This window comes from Gasterosteus aculeatus, chromosome 2 (genome assembly GCF_964276395.1).
Source record: "Gasterosteus aculeatus chromosome 2, fGasAcu3.hap1.1, whole genome shotgun sequence".
Classification (NCBI taxonomy): Eukaryota; Metazoa; Chordata; class Actinopteri; order Perciformes; family Gasterosteidae; genus Gasterosteus; species Gasterosteus aculeatus.
The window spans coordinates 23,810,007-23,819,967 of NC_135689.1; the positions used below are offsets into that span (position 1 = coordinate 23,810,007).

The following is a 9,961-nucleotide window of genomic DNA, read 5'->3' on the forward strand; positions in this document are numbered from 1 at the left end:
AGGCATTAGAAAGTGACTCCTTTTTCATTATCTAAACTCCAAAACCTTTGACACATTTTAAAATATTAGGAAGAGGACATACAGTTGCTTACGGCCATACCTCTCTGGCTCTGCCTGATCTCGTCAGATCTCAGAAGCTAAGCAGAGTAGGGCCTGGTTAGTACTTGGATGGAAGACCGCCTGGGAATCCCAGGTGCTGTAAGCTTTTTCATTTCGATCTGTAAAAGACACAGAGAAGAACTTAGAAAGTGACTCCATTTCATTGTCAAAACTCCAAAACCTTTGACACATTTTAAAAGATTAGGTAGAGGACATACAGTTGCTTACGGCCATACCTCTCTGGCTCCGCCTGATCTCGTCAGATCTCAGAAGCTAAGCAGAGTAGGGCCTGGTTAGTACTTGGATGGAAGACCGCCTGGGAATCCCATGTGCTGTAAGCTTTTTCATTTCGATCTGTAAAAGACACAGAGAAGGCCTTAGAAAGTGACTCCATTTCATTGTCAAAACTACAAAACCTTTGACACATTTTAAAAGATTAGGTAGAGGACATACAGTTGCTTACGGCCATACCTCTCTGGCTCCGCCTGATCTCGTCTGATCTCAGAAGCTAAGCAGAGTAGGGCCTGGTTAGTACTTGGATGGAAGACCGCCTGGGAATCCCAGGTGCCGTAAGCTTTTTCATTTCTCTCTCTGGAAGAAATCGAGAAGGCCTTAGAAAGTGACTCCTTTTTCATTATCAAAACTCCAAAACCTTTGACACATTTTAAAAGATTAGGAAGAGGACATACAGTTGCTTACGGCCATACCTCTCTGGCTCCGCCTGATCTCGTCAGATCTCAGAAGCTAAGCAGAGTAGGGCCTGGTTAGTACTTGGATGGAAGACCGCCTGGGAATCCCAGGTGCTGTAAGCTTTTTCATTTCGATCTGTAAAAGACACAGAGAAGGCCTTAGAAAGTGACTCCATTTAATTGTCAAAACTACAAACCCTTTGACACATTTTAAAAGATTAGGTAGAGGACATACAGTTGCTTACGGCCATACCTCTCTGGCTCCGCCTGATCTCGTCAGATCTCAGAAGCTAAGCAGAGTAGGGCCTGGTTAGTACTTGGATGGAAGCCCGCCTGGGAATCCCAGGTGCCGTAAGCTTTTTCATTTCTATCTGTAAAAGACACAGAGAAGGCCTTAGAAAGTGACTCCATTTCATTGTCAAAACTACAAAACCTTTGACACATTTTAAAAGATTAGGTAGAGGACATACAGTTGCTTACGGCCATACCTCTCTGGCTCCGCCTGATCTCGTCTGATCTCAGAAGCTAAGCAGAGTAGGGCCTGGTTAGTACTTGGATGGAAGACCGCCTGGGAATCCCAGGTGCCGTAAGCTTTTTCATTTCTCTCTCTGGAAGAAATCGAGAAGGCCTTAGAAAGTGACTCCTTTTTCATTATCAAAACTCCAAAACCTTTGACACATTTTAAAAGATTAGGAAGAGGACATACAGTTGCTTACGGCCATACCTCTCTGGCTCCGCCTGATCTCGCCTGATCTCAGAAGCTAAGCAGAGTAGGGCCTGGTTAGTACTTGGATGGAAGACCGCCTGGGAATCCCAGGTGCTGTAAGCTTTTTCATTTCGATCTGTAAAAGACACAGAGAAGGCCTTAGAAAGTGACTCCATTTAATTGTCAAAACTACAAAACCTTTGACACATTTTAAAAGATTAGGTAGAGGACATACAGTTGCTTACGGCCATACCTCTCTGGCTCCGCCTGATCTCGTCTGATCTCAGAAGCTAAGCAGAGTAGGGCCTGGTTAGTACTTGGATGGAAGACCGCCTGGGAATCCCAGGTGCCGTAAGCTTTTTCATTTCTCTCTCTGGAAGAAATCGAGAAGGCATTAGAAAGTGACTCCTTTTTCATTATCTAAACTCCAAAACCTTTGACACATTTTAAAATATTAGGAAGAGGACATACAGTTGCTTACGGCCATACCTCTCTGGCTCTGCCTGATCTCGTCAGATCTCAGAAGCTAAGCAGAGTAGGGCCTGGTTAGTACTTGGATGGAAGACCGCCTGGGAATCCCAGGTGCTGTAAGCTTTTTCATTTCGATCTGTAAAAGACACAGAGAAGAACTTAGAAAGTGACTCCATTTCATTGTCAAAACTCCAAAACCTTTGACACATTTTAAAAGATTAGGTAGAGGACATACAGTTGCTTACGGCCATACCTCTCTGGCTCCGCCTGATCTCGTCAGATCTCAGAAGCTAAGCAGAGTAGGGCCTGGTTAGTACTTGGATGGAAGACCGCCTGGGAATCCCAGGTGCTGTAAGCTTTTTCATTTCGATCTGTAAAAGACACAGAGAAGGCCTTAGAAAGTGACTCCATTTCATTGTCAAAACTACAAACCCTTTGACACATTTTAAAAGATTAGGTAGAGGACATACAGTTGCTTACGGCCATACCTCTCTGGCTCTGCCTGATCTCGTCAGATCTCAGAAGCTAAGCAGAGTAGGGCCTGGTTAGTACTTGGATGGAAGCCCGCCTGGGAATCCCAGGTGCCGTAAGCTTTTTCATTTCTATCTGTAAAAGACACAGAGAAGGCCTTAGAAAGTGACTCCATTTCATTGTCAAAACTACAAAACCTTTGACACATTTTAAAAGATTAGGTAGAGGACATACAGTTGCTTACGGCCATACCTCTCTGGCTCCGCCTGATCTCGTCTGATCTCAGAAGCTAAGCAGAGTAGGGCCTGGTTAGTACTTGGATGGAACACCGCCTGGGAATCCCAGGTGCCGTAAGCTTTTTCATTTCTCTCTCTGGAAGAAATCGAGAAGGCCTTAGAAAGTGACTCCTTTTTCATTATCAAAACTCCAAAACCTTTGACACATTTTAAAAGATTAGGAAGAGGACATACAGTTGCTTACGGCCATACCTCTCTGGCTCCGCCTGATCTCGTCTGATCTCAGAAGCTAAGCAGAGTAGGGCCTGGTTAGTACTTGGATGGAAGACCGCCTGGGAATCCCAGGTGCTGTAAGCTTTTTCATTTCGATCTGTAAAAGACACAGAGAAGGCCTTAGAAAGTGACTCCATTTAATTGTCAAAACTACAAAACCTTTGACACATTTTAAAAGATTAGGTAGAGGACATACAGTTGCTTACGGCCATACCTCTCTGGCTCCGCCTGATCTCGTCTGATCTCAGAAGCTAAGCAGAGTAGGGCCTGGTTAGTACTTGGATGGAAGACCGCCTGGGAATCCCAGGTGCCGTAAGCTTTTTCATTTCTATCTGTAAAAGACACAGAGAACGCCTTAGAAAGTGACTCCATTTCATTGTCAAAACTACAAAACCTTTGACACATTTTAAAAGATTAGGTAGAGGACATACAGTTGCTTACGGCCATACCTCTCTGGCTCCGCCTGATCTCGTCAGATCTCAGAAGCTAAGCAGAGTAGGGCCTGGTTAGCACTTGGATGGAAGACCGCCTGGGAGTCCCAGGTGCCGTGTGCTTTTTCATTTCTCTCTCTGGAAGAAATCGAGAAGGCATTAGAAAGTGACTCCTTTTTCATTATCAAAACTCCAAAACCTTTGACACATTTTAAAAGATTAGGAAGAGGACATACAGTTGCTTATGGCCATACCTCTCTGGCTCCGCCTGATCTCGTCTGATCTCAGAAGCTAAGCAGAGTAGGGCCTGGTTAGTACTTGGATGGAAGACCGCCTGGGAATCCCATGTGCTGTAAGCTTTTTCATTTCGATCTGTAAAAGACACAGAGAAGGCCTTAGAAAGTGACTCCATTTAATTGTCAAAACTACAAAACCTTTGACACATTTTAAAAGATTAGGTAGAGGACATACAGTTGCTTACGGCCATACCTCTCTGGCTCCGCCTGATCTCGTCTGATCTCAGAAGCTAAGCAGAGTAGGGCCTGGTTAGTACTTGGATGGAAGACCGCCTGGGAATCCCAGGTGCCGTAAGCTTTTTCATTTCTCTCTCTGGAAGAAATCGAGAAGGCATTAGAAAGTGACTCCTTTTTCATTATCTAAACTCCAAAACCTTTGACACATTTTAAAATATTAGGAAGAGGACATACAGTTGCTTACGGCCATACCTCTCTGGCTCCGCCTGATCTCGTCTGATCTCAGAAGCTAAGCAGAGTAGGGCCTGGTTAGTACTTGGATGGAAGACCGCCTGGGAATCCCAGGTGCTGTAAGCTTTTTCATTTCGATCTGTAAAAGACACAGAGAAGGCCTTAGAAAGTGACTCCATTTAATTGTCAAAACTACAAAACCTTTGACACATTTTAAAAGATTAGGTAGAGGACATACAGTTGCTTACGGCCATACCTCTCTGGCTCCGCCTGATCTCGTCTGATCTCAGAAGCTAAGCAGAGTAGGGCCTGGTTAGTACTTGGATGGAAGACCGCCTGGGAATCCCAGGTGCCGTAAGCTTTTTCATTTCTCTCTCTGGAAGAAATCGAGAAGGCATTAGAAAGTGACTCCTTTTTCATTATCTAAACTCCAAAACCTTTGACACATTTTAAAATATTAGGAAGAGGACATACAGTTGCTTACGGCCATACCTCTCTGGCTCTGCCTGATCTCGTCAGATCTCAGAAGCTAAGCAGAGTAGGGCCTGGTTAGTACTTGGATGGAAGACCGCCTGGGAATCCCAGGTGCTGTAAGCTTTTTCATTTCGATCTGTAAAAGACACAGAGAAGAACTTAGAAAGTGACTCCATTTCATTGTCAAAACTCCAAAACCTTTGACACATTTTAAAAGATTAGGTAGAGGACATACAGTTGCTTACGGCCATACCTCTCTGGCTCCGCCTGATCTCGTCTGATCTCAGAAGCTAAGCAGAGTAGGGCCTGGTTAGTACTTGGATGGAAGACCGCCTGGGAATCCCAGGTGCCGTAAGCTTTTTCATTTCTATCTGTAAAAGACACAGAGAACGCCTTAGAAAGTGACTCCATTTCATTGTCAAAACTACAAAACCTTTGACACATTTTAAAAGATTAGGTAGAGGACATACAGTTGCTTACGGCCATACCTCTCTGGCTCCGCCTGATCTCGTCAGATCTCAGAAGCTAAGCAGAGTAGGGCCTGGTTAGCACTTGGATGGAAGACCGCCTGGGAGTCCCAGGTGCCGTGTGCTTTTTCATTTCTCTCTCTGGAAGAAATCGAGAAGGCATTAGAAAGTGACTCCTTTTTCATTATCAAAACTCCAAAACCTTTGACACATTTTAAAAGATTAGGAAGAGGACATACAGTTGCTTACGGCCATACCTCTCTGGCTCCGCCTGATCTCGTCTGATCTCAGAAGCTAAGCAGAGTAGGGCCTGGTTAGTACTTGGATGGAAGACCGCCTGGGAATCCCATGTGCTGTAAGCTTTTTCATTTCGATCTGTAAAAGACACAGAGAAGGCCTTAGAAAGTGACTCCATTTCATTGTCAAAACTACAAACCCTTTGACACATTTTAAAAGATTAGGTAGAGGACATACAGTTGCTTACGGCCATACCTCTCTGGCTCCGCCTGATCTCGTCTGATCTCAGAAGCTAAGCAGAGTAGGGCCTGGTTAGTACTTGGATGGAAGACCGCCTGGGAATCCCAGGTGCCGTAAGCTTTTTCATTTCTCTCTCTGGAAGAAATCGAGAAGGCCTTAGAAAGTGACTCCTTTTTCATTATCAAAACTCCAAAACCTTTGACACATTTTAAAAGATTAGGAAGAGGACATACAGTTGCTTACGGCCATACCTCTCTGGCTCCGCCTGATCTCGCCTGATCTCAGAAGCTAAGCAGAGTAGGGCCTGGTTAGTACTTGGATGGAAGACCGCCTGGGAATCCCAGGTGCTGTAAGCTTTTTCATTTCGATCTGTAAAAGACACAGAGAAGGCCTTAGAAAGTGACTCCATTTAATTGTCAAAACTACAAAACCTTTGACACATTTTAAAAGATTAGGTAGAGGACATACAGTTGCTTACGGCCATACCTCTCTGGCTCCGCCTGATCTCGTCTGATCTCAGAAGCTAAGCAGAGTAGGGCCTGGTTAGTACTTGGATGGAAGACCGCCTGGGAATCCCAGGTGCCGTAAGCTTTTTCATTTCTCTCTCTGGAAGAAATCGAGAAGGCATTAGAAAGTGACTCCTTTTTCATTATCTAAACTCCAAAACCTTTGACACATTTTAAAATATTAGGAAGAGGACATACAGTTGCTTACGGCCATACCTCTCTGGCTCTGCCTGATCTCGTCAGATCTCAGAAGCTAAGCAGAGTAGGGCCTGGTTAGTACTTGGATGGAAGCCCGCCTGGGAATCCCAGGTGCCGTAAGCTTTTTCATTTCTATCTGTAAAAGACACAGAGAAGGCCTTAGAAAGTGACTCCATTTCATTGTCAAAACTCCAAAACCTTTGACACATTTTAAAAGATTAGGAAGAGGACATACAGTTGCTTACGGCCATACCTCTCTGGCTCCGCCTGATCTCGTCAGATCTCAGAAGCTAAGCAGAGTAGGGCCTGGTTAGTACTTGGATGGAAGACCGCCTGGGAATCCCATGTGCTGTAAGCTTTTTCATTTCGATCTGTAAAAGACACAGAGAAGGCCTTAGAAAGTGACTCCATTTCATTGTCAAAACTACAAAACCTTTGACACATTTTAAAAGATTAGGTAGAGGACATACAGTTGCTTACGGCCATACCTCTCTGGCTCCGCCTGATCTCGTCTGATCTCAGAAGCTAAGCAGAGTAGGGCCTGGTTAGTACTTGGATGGAAGACCGCCTGGGAATCCCAGGTGCCGTAAGCTTTTTCATTTCTCTCTCTGGAAGAAATCGAGAAGGCCTTAGAAAGTGACTCCTTTTTCATTATCAAAACTCCAAAACCTTTGACACATTTTAAAAGATTAGGAAGAGGACATACAGTTGCTTACGGCCATACCTCTCTGGCTCCGCCTGATCTCGTCAGATCTCAGAAGCTAAGCAGAGTAGGGCCTGGTTAGTACTTGGATGGAAGACCGCCTGGGAATCCCAGGTGCTGTAAGCTTTTTCATTTCGATCTGTAAAAGACACAGAGAAGGCCTTAGAAAGTGACTCCATTTAATTGTCAAAACTACAAACCCTTTGACACATTTTAAAAGATTAGGTAGAGGACATACAGTTGCTTACGGCCATACCTCTCTGGCTCCGCCTGATCTCGTCAGATCTCAGAAGCTAAGCAGAGTAGGGCCTGGTTAGTACTTGGATGGAAGCCCGCCTGGGAATCCCAGGTGCCGTAAGCTTTTTCATTTCTATCTGTAAAAGACACAGAGAAGGCCTTAGAAAGTGACTCCATTTCATTGTCAAAACTACAAAACCTTTGACACATTTTAAAAGATTAGGTAGAGGACATACAGTTGCTTACGGCCATACCTCTCTGGCTCCGCCTGATCTCGTCTGATCTCAGAAGCTAAGCAGAGTAGGGCCTGGTTAGTACTTGGATGGAACACCGCCTGGGAATCCCAGGTGCCGTAAGCTTTTTCATTTCTCTCTCTGGAAGAAATCGAGAAGGCCTTAGAAAGTGACTCCTTTTTCATTATCAAAACTCCAAAACCTTTGACACATTTTAAAAGATTAGGAAGAGGACATACAGTTGCTTACGGCCATACCTCTCTGGCTCCGCCTGATCTCGTCAGATCTCAGAAGCTAAGCAGAGTAGGGCCTGGTTAGTACTTGGATGGAAGCCCGCCTGGGAATCCCAGGTGCCGTAAGCTTTTTCATTTCTATCTGTAAAAGACACAGAGAAGGCCTTAGAAAGTGACTCCATTTCATTGTCAAAACTACAAAACCTTTGACACATTTTAAAAGATTAGGTAGAGGACATACAGTTGCTTACGGCCATACCTCTCTGGCTCCGCCTGATCTCGTCTGATCTCAGAAGCTAAGCAGAGTAGGGCCTGGTTAGTACTTGGATGGAACACCGCCTGGGAATCCCAGGTGCCGTAAGCTTTTTCATTTCTCTCTCTGGAAGAAATCGAGAAGGCCTTAGAAAGTGACTCCTTTTTCATTATCTAAACTCCAAAACCTTTGACACATTTTAAAATATTAGGAAGAGGACATACAGTTGCTTACGGCCATACCTCTCTGGCTCTGCCTGATCTCGTCAGATCTCAGAAGCTAAGCAGAGTAGGGCCTGGTTAGTACTTGGATGGAAGACCGCCTGGGAATCCCAGGTGCTGTAAGCTTTTTCATTTCGATCTGTAAAAGACACAGAGAAGAACTTAGAAAGTGACTCCATTTCATTGTCAAAACTCCAAAACCTTTGACACATTTTAAAAGATTAGGTAGAGGACATACAGTTGCTTACGGCCATACCTCTCTGGCTCCGCCTGATCTCGTCTGATCTCAGAAGCTAAGCAGAGTAGGGCCTGGTTAGTACTTGGATGGAAGACCGCCTGGGAATCCCAGGTGCCGTAAGCTTTTTCATTTCGATCTGTAAAAGACACAGAGAAGAACTTAGAAAGTGACTCCATTTCATTGTCAAAACTCCAAAACCTTTGACACATTTTAAAAGATTAGGTAGAGGACATACAGTTGCTTACGGCCATACCTCTCTGGCTCCGCCTGATCTCGTCTGATCTCAGAAGCTAAGCAGAGTAGGGCCTGGTTAGCACTTGGATGGAAGACCGCCTGGGAGTCCCAGGTGCCGTGTGCTTTTTCATTTCTCTCTCTGGAAGAAATCGAGAAGGCATTAGAAAGTGACTCCTTTTTCATTATCAAAACTCCAAAACCTTTGACACATTTTAAAAGATTAGGAAGAGGACATACAGTTGCTTATGGCCATACCTCTCTGGCTCCGCCTGATCTCGTCTGATCTCAGAAGCTAAGCAGAGTAGGGCCTGGTTAGTACTTGGATGGAAGACCGCCTGGGAATCCCATGTGCTGTAAGCTTTTTCATTTCGATCTGTAAAAGACACAGAGAAGGCCTTAGAAAGTGACTCCATTTAATTGTCAAAACTACAAAACCTTTGACACATTTTAAAAGATTAGGTAGAGGACATACAGTTGCTTACGGCCATACCTCTCTGGCTCCGCCTGATCTCGTCTGATCTCAGAAGCTAAGCAGAGTAGGGCCTGGTTAGTACTTGGATGGAAGACCGCCTGGGAATCCCAGGTGCCGTAAGCTTTTTCATTTCTCTCTCTGGAAGAAATCGAGAAGGCATTAGAAAGTGACTCCTTTTTCATTATCTAAACTCCAAAACCTTTGACACATTTTAAAATATTAGGAAGAGGACATACAGTTGCTTACGGCCATACCTCTCTGGCTCCGCCTGATCTCGTCTGATCTCAGAAGCTAAGCAGAGTAGGGCCTGGTTAGTACTTGGATGGAAGACCGCCTGGGAATCCCAGGTGCTGTAAGCTTTTTCATTTCGATCTGTAAAAGACACAGAGAAGGCCTTAGAAAGTGACTCCATTTAATTGTCAAAACTACAAAACCTTTGACACATTTTAAAAGATTAGGTAGAGGACATACAGTTGCTTACGGCCATACCTCTCTGGCTCCGCCTGATCTCGTCTGATCTCAGAAGCTAAGCAGAGTAGGGCCTGGTTAGTACTTGGATGGAAGACCGCCTGGGAATCCCAGGTGCCGTAAGCTTTTTCATTTCTCTCTCTGGAAGAAATCGAGAAGGCATTAGAAAGTGACTCCTTTTTCATTATCTAAACTCCAAAACCTTTGACACATTTTAAAATATTAGGAAGAGGACATACAGTTGCTTACGGCCATACCTCTCTGGCTCTGCCTGATCTCGTCAGATCTCAGAAGCTAAGCAGAGTAGGGCCTGGTTAGTACTTGGATGGAAGACCGCCTGGGAATCCCAGGTGCTGTAAGCTTTTTCATTTCGATCTGTAAAAGACACAGAGAAGAACTTAGAAAGTGACTCCATTTCATTGTCAAAACTCCAAAACCTTTGACACATTTTAAAAGATTAGGTAGAG

The 9,961-nt window shown here is 44.6% G+C and overlaps 42 non-coding genes across 42 annotated transcripts; all 42 read left to right on the forward strand.

The window, feature by feature from the left end:
• The first annotated feature begins 86 nt into the window (after positions 1 to 86).
• On the forward strand, positions 87 to 205 carry LOC144397610 (5S ribosomal RNA). The gene has a single exon (XR_013459756.1). It is a non-coding gene; the product is annotated as a 5S ribosomal RNA (ribosomal RNA).
• A 116-nt stretch (positions 206 to 321) lies between these two features.
• LOC144399031 (5S ribosomal RNA) lies at positions 322 to 440 on the forward strand. Its single transcript, XR_013461176.1, has one exon. It is a non-coding gene; the product is annotated as a 5S ribosomal RNA (ribosomal RNA).
• A 116-nt stretch (positions 441 to 556) lies between these two features.
• Positions 557 to 675, forward strand: LOC144404780 (5S ribosomal RNA). The gene has a single exon (XR_013466722.1). It is a non-coding gene; the product is annotated as a 5S ribosomal RNA (ribosomal RNA).
• Positions 676 to 792: 117 nt separating this feature from the next.
• On the forward strand, positions 793 to 911 carry LOC144390335 (5S ribosomal RNA). The gene has a single exon (XR_013454360.1). It is a non-coding gene; the product is annotated as a 5S ribosomal RNA (ribosomal RNA).
• A 116-nt stretch (positions 912 to 1,027) lies between these two features.
• LOC144397729 (5S ribosomal RNA) lies at positions 1,028 to 1,146 on the forward strand. The gene has a single exon (XR_013459876.1). It is a non-coding gene; the product is annotated as a 5S ribosomal RNA (ribosomal RNA).
• Positions 1,147 to 1,262: 116 nt separating this feature from the next.
• LOC144404781 (5S ribosomal RNA) lies at positions 1,263 to 1,381 on the forward strand. The gene has a single exon (XR_013466723.1). It is a non-coding gene; the product is annotated as a 5S ribosomal RNA (ribosomal RNA).
• Positions 1,382 to 1,498: 117 nt separating this feature from the next.
• LOC144398748 (5S ribosomal RNA) lies at positions 1,499 to 1,617 on the forward strand. Its single transcript, XR_013460895.1, has one exon. It is a non-coding gene; the product is annotated as a 5S ribosomal RNA (ribosomal RNA).
• A 116-nt stretch (positions 1,618 to 1,733) lies between these two features.
• On the forward strand, positions 1,734 to 1,852 carry LOC144404782 (5S ribosomal RNA). The gene has a single exon (XR_013466724.1). It is a non-coding gene; the product is annotated as a 5S ribosomal RNA (ribosomal RNA).
• Positions 1,853 to 1,969: 117 nt separating this feature from the next.
• On the forward strand, positions 1,970 to 2,088 carry LOC144397612 (5S ribosomal RNA). The gene has a single exon (XR_013459758.1). It is a non-coding gene; the product is annotated as a 5S ribosomal RNA (ribosomal RNA).
• Positions 2,089 to 2,204: 116 nt separating this feature from the next.
• Positions 2,205 to 2,323, forward strand: LOC144390343 (5S ribosomal RNA). The gene has a single exon (XR_013454372.1). It is a non-coding gene; the product is annotated as a 5S ribosomal RNA (ribosomal RNA).
• Positions 2,324 to 2,439: 116 nt separating this feature from the next.
• LOC144398837 (5S ribosomal RNA) lies at positions 2,440 to 2,558 on the forward strand. Its single transcript, XR_013460984.1, has one exon. It is a non-coding gene; the product is annotated as a 5S ribosomal RNA (ribosomal RNA).
• Positions 2,559 to 2,674: 116 nt separating this feature from the next.
• On the forward strand, positions 2,675 to 2,793 carry LOC144397788 (5S ribosomal RNA). Its single transcript, XR_013459935.1, has one exon. It is a non-coding gene; the product is annotated as a 5S ribosomal RNA (ribosomal RNA).
• Positions 2,794 to 2,910: 117 nt separating this feature from the next.
• LOC144396867 (5S ribosomal RNA) lies at positions 2,911 to 3,029 on the forward strand. Its single transcript, XR_013459013.1, has one exon. It is a non-coding gene; the product is annotated as a 5S ribosomal RNA (ribosomal RNA).
• A 116-nt stretch (positions 3,030 to 3,145) lies between these two features.
• Positions 3,146 to 3,264, forward strand: LOC144404783 (5S ribosomal RNA). Its single transcript, XR_013466725.1, has one exon. It is a non-coding gene; the product is annotated as a 5S ribosomal RNA (ribosomal RNA).
• A 116-nt stretch (positions 3,265 to 3,380) lies between these two features.
• On the forward strand, positions 3,381 to 3,499 carry LOC144399328 (5S ribosomal RNA). The gene has a single exon (XR_013461473.1). It is a non-coding gene; the product is annotated as a 5S ribosomal RNA (ribosomal RNA).
• Positions 3,500 to 3,616: 117 nt separating this feature from the next.
• Positions 3,617 to 3,735, forward strand: LOC144399430 (5S ribosomal RNA). Its single transcript, XR_013461575.1, has one exon. It is a non-coding gene; the product is annotated as a 5S ribosomal RNA (ribosomal RNA).
• A 116-nt stretch (positions 3,736 to 3,851) lies between these two features.
• LOC144404784 (5S ribosomal RNA) lies at positions 3,852 to 3,970 on the forward strand. The gene has a single exon (XR_013466726.1). It is a non-coding gene; the product is annotated as a 5S ribosomal RNA (ribosomal RNA).
• A 117-nt stretch (positions 3,971 to 4,087) lies between these two features.
• Positions 4,088 to 4,206, forward strand: LOC144396868 (5S ribosomal RNA). The gene has a single exon (XR_013459014.1). It is a non-coding gene; the product is annotated as a 5S ribosomal RNA (ribosomal RNA).
• A 116-nt stretch (positions 4,207 to 4,322) lies between these two features.
• LOC144404785 (5S ribosomal RNA) lies at positions 4,323 to 4,441 on the forward strand. Its single transcript, XR_013466727.1, has one exon. It is a non-coding gene; the product is annotated as a 5S ribosomal RNA (ribosomal RNA).
• Positions 4,442 to 4,558: 117 nt separating this feature from the next.
• On the forward strand, positions 4,559 to 4,677 carry LOC144397613 (5S ribosomal RNA). Its single transcript, XR_013459759.1, has one exon. It is a non-coding gene; the product is annotated as a 5S ribosomal RNA (ribosomal RNA).
• A 116-nt stretch (positions 4,678 to 4,793) lies between these two features.
• Positions 4,794 to 4,912, forward strand: LOC144404786 (5S ribosomal RNA). Its single transcript, XR_013466728.1, has one exon. It is a non-coding gene; the product is annotated as a 5S ribosomal RNA (ribosomal RNA).
• A 116-nt stretch (positions 4,913 to 5,028) lies between these two features.
• On the forward strand, positions 5,029 to 5,147 carry LOC144399329 (5S ribosomal RNA). The gene has a single exon (XR_013461474.1). It is a non-coding gene; the product is annotated as a 5S ribosomal RNA (ribosomal RNA).
• A 117-nt stretch (positions 5,148 to 5,264) lies between these two features.
• LOC144399106 (5S ribosomal RNA) lies at positions 5,265 to 5,383 on the forward strand. The gene has a single exon (XR_013461251.1). It is a non-coding gene; the product is annotated as a 5S ribosomal RNA (ribosomal RNA).
• A 116-nt stretch (positions 5,384 to 5,499) lies between these two features.
• On the forward strand, positions 5,500 to 5,618 carry LOC144404787 (5S ribosomal RNA). The gene has a single exon (XR_013466729.1). It is a non-coding gene; the product is annotated as a 5S ribosomal RNA (ribosomal RNA).
• Positions 5,619 to 5,735: 117 nt separating this feature from the next.
• Positions 5,736 to 5,854, forward strand: LOC144398749 (5S ribosomal RNA). The gene has a single exon (XR_013460896.1). It is a non-coding gene; the product is annotated as a 5S ribosomal RNA (ribosomal RNA).
• A 116-nt stretch (positions 5,855 to 5,970) lies between these two features.
• LOC144404788 (5S ribosomal RNA) lies at positions 5,971 to 6,089 on the forward strand. Its single transcript, XR_013466730.1, has one exon. It is a non-coding gene; the product is annotated as a 5S ribosomal RNA (ribosomal RNA).
• Positions 6,090 to 6,206: 117 nt separating this feature from the next.
• On the forward strand, positions 6,207 to 6,325 carry LOC144398838 (5S ribosomal RNA). Its single transcript, XR_013460985.1, has one exon. It is a non-coding gene; the product is annotated as a 5S ribosomal RNA (ribosomal RNA).
• Positions 6,326 to 6,441: 116 nt separating this feature from the next.
• LOC144399032 (5S ribosomal RNA) lies at positions 6,442 to 6,560 on the forward strand. The gene has a single exon (XR_013461177.1). It is a non-coding gene; the product is annotated as a 5S ribosomal RNA (ribosomal RNA).
• A 116-nt stretch (positions 6,561 to 6,676) lies between these two features.
• LOC144404789 (5S ribosomal RNA) lies at positions 6,677 to 6,795 on the forward strand. Its single transcript, XR_013466731.1, has one exon. It is a non-coding gene; the product is annotated as a 5S ribosomal RNA (ribosomal RNA).
• A 117-nt stretch (positions 6,796 to 6,912) lies between these two features.
• Positions 6,913 to 7,031, forward strand: LOC144390353 (5S ribosomal RNA). The gene has a single exon (XR_013454384.1). It is a non-coding gene; the product is annotated as a 5S ribosomal RNA (ribosomal RNA).
• A 116-nt stretch (positions 7,032 to 7,147) lies between these two features.
• On the forward strand, positions 7,148 to 7,266 carry LOC144397730 (5S ribosomal RNA). Its single transcript, XR_013459877.1, has one exon. It is a non-coding gene; the product is annotated as a 5S ribosomal RNA (ribosomal RNA).
• A 116-nt stretch (positions 7,267 to 7,382) lies between these two features.
• Positions 7,383 to 7,501, forward strand: LOC144397790 (5S ribosomal RNA). The gene has a single exon (XR_013459937.1). It is a non-coding gene; the product is annotated as a 5S ribosomal RNA (ribosomal RNA).
• A 117-nt stretch (positions 7,502 to 7,618) lies between these two features.
• On the forward strand, positions 7,619 to 7,737 carry LOC144397731 (5S ribosomal RNA). Its single transcript, XR_013459878.1, has one exon. It is a non-coding gene; the product is annotated as a 5S ribosomal RNA (ribosomal RNA).
• Positions 7,738 to 7,853: 116 nt separating this feature from the next.
• On the forward strand, positions 7,854 to 7,972 carry LOC144397791 (5S ribosomal RNA). Its single transcript, XR_013459938.1, has one exon. It is a non-coding gene; the product is annotated as a 5S ribosomal RNA (ribosomal RNA).
• A 117-nt stretch (positions 7,973 to 8,089) lies between these two features.
• On the forward strand, positions 8,090 to 8,208 carry LOC144397614 (5S ribosomal RNA). The gene has a single exon (XR_013459760.1). It is a non-coding gene; the product is annotated as a 5S ribosomal RNA (ribosomal RNA).
• A 116-nt stretch (positions 8,209 to 8,324) lies between these two features.
• On the forward strand, positions 8,325 to 8,443 carry LOC144404791 (5S ribosomal RNA). The gene has a single exon (XR_013466733.1). It is a non-coding gene; the product is annotated as a 5S ribosomal RNA (ribosomal RNA).
• Positions 8,444 to 8,559: 116 nt separating this feature from the next.
• LOC144399389 (5S ribosomal RNA) lies at positions 8,560 to 8,678 on the forward strand. The gene has a single exon (XR_013461534.1). It is a non-coding gene; the product is annotated as a 5S ribosomal RNA (ribosomal RNA).
• Positions 8,679 to 8,795: 117 nt separating this feature from the next.
• LOC144399431 (5S ribosomal RNA) lies at positions 8,796 to 8,914 on the forward strand. Its single transcript, XR_013461576.1, has one exon. It is a non-coding gene; the product is annotated as a 5S ribosomal RNA (ribosomal RNA).
• Positions 8,915 to 9,030: 116 nt separating this feature from the next.
• LOC144404792 (5S ribosomal RNA) lies at positions 9,031 to 9,149 on the forward strand. The gene has a single exon (XR_013466734.1). It is a non-coding gene; the product is annotated as a 5S ribosomal RNA (ribosomal RNA).
• A 117-nt stretch (positions 9,150 to 9,266) lies between these two features.
• Positions 9,267 to 9,385, forward strand: LOC144396869 (5S ribosomal RNA). Its single transcript, XR_013459015.1, has one exon. It is a non-coding gene; the product is annotated as a 5S ribosomal RNA (ribosomal RNA).
• Positions 9,386 to 9,501: 116 nt separating this feature from the next.
• On the forward strand, positions 9,502 to 9,620 carry LOC144404793 (5S ribosomal RNA). The gene has a single exon (XR_013466735.1). It is a non-coding gene; the product is annotated as a 5S ribosomal RNA (ribosomal RNA).
• Positions 9,621 to 9,737: 117 nt separating this feature from the next.
• LOC144397615 (5S ribosomal RNA) lies at positions 9,738 to 9,856 on the forward strand. The gene has a single exon (XR_013459761.1). It is a non-coding gene; the product is annotated as a 5S ribosomal RNA (ribosomal RNA).
• The last annotated feature ends 105 nt before the right edge of the window (positions 9,857 to 9,961 follow it).